Consider the following 1,212-nt stretch of genomic DNA (forward strand, 5'->3'; position numbering starts at 1 on the left):
TCTGCGCATCTGAGTGGGTGGATTTGTTTTGCCCAGTAACTTGTTGCACCGTCCCAGGCGTTCTGTGCGTCCCACAGCTCGCGACACCAACGGGAGAGCGCTACAGAAATGGCGGCACTTGAAAAAGAACCAGTACGAACCCGCCAGTCCCTCACTCACAAAAGCTCTGAAAATACTCCCTGGTCCAAGCGCTCAACCGCTGCCCGTGCTCCCAGCACATAATGTTTTAAAAGATGTTAGCGGCACGAGTACATCATCAGTATTCTCGACGCATTAATTCCGAAGCACTTGGGTTAAAATACAGTCTACAGTCGTTAGTGTGGGTGTGCGCCAGACTAAGGATGGGATGGAGGGTTTTCACCCTAAGGCAAGCAACGGATCAATCGATCAATGACTGATCAATCTCCTTCTTTCTCTTTACCTAGTTCTGAACAGAACTATTTCTTCCTTTCTCTGTTTTTCTCTCCTTTTTCCATCTCTCTAATTGATAAACCGAATCTACGGCCTCAGTCCCACACTCAGGTAGTTCTGGACTCGCAGCACATACAGGAGGGAGACCAAATAAGCAGTAAAAAGGGTAGTTTTTAAGAAGCCAGGCACCTCCTCACTTTGGGGAAGCTGTGCTCTGAATCGCGCCCTCTTTTTGCAGTGAAGTCCCTCCTGCCAGACCCTCCGTGCTGGGACATGATCCCTTCTCCCCACGGAACCCCCCTGCTCCTCTCTGCGGAGTGCTTTTGTTTGTACTTCTCAATACTCCACCACTTTTTTTGGCAGAAAACCCTCCCGGTGCCACCTGGCTGCTTTTCCGTCTCCCGAGAAGTTTTGCAGTGACCTGTGCCACAGCCAGGAACGTGGCTCGGACACGGGGAGGGGGACACACACATCTGCCGACGTCCCCCCGCCGCTGACCCCAGCCTCGACACACTCGCATCCAGCCGCCCGCATCAGCGGTGAGTCAGAAACAAAGAAGAAAAAAACCCTCGTGGGCTGCGATTCGCCCTTTATTGTGAACTCCAGACGTCATACGCACACGGCTATAGATGGAGCTCGGGAGCCCAGGCCAGCCCAGTGCAAGCCCACCAGAGCACAGTGATGGTGGTGGTGGTGGCGGCTGGCGGGGGGGGATGCCGTGTCTGCGTGGCTAAGGATGTGTTACAGAGGCGGGCTGGTCTTCATGTAACTAGAGAGCTCCTGTGATCTACAAAGGGTGAA

The sequence above is a fragment of the Charadrius vociferus genome, unplaced genomic scaffold, assembly GCF_000708025.1.
Source record: "Charadrius vociferus isolate BGI_N301 unplaced genomic scaffold, ASM70802v2 scaffold1295, whole genome shotgun sequence".
NCBI classification, from domain to species: domain Eukaryota; kingdom Metazoa; phylum Chordata; class Aves; order Charadriiformes; family Charadriidae; genus Charadrius; species Charadrius vociferus.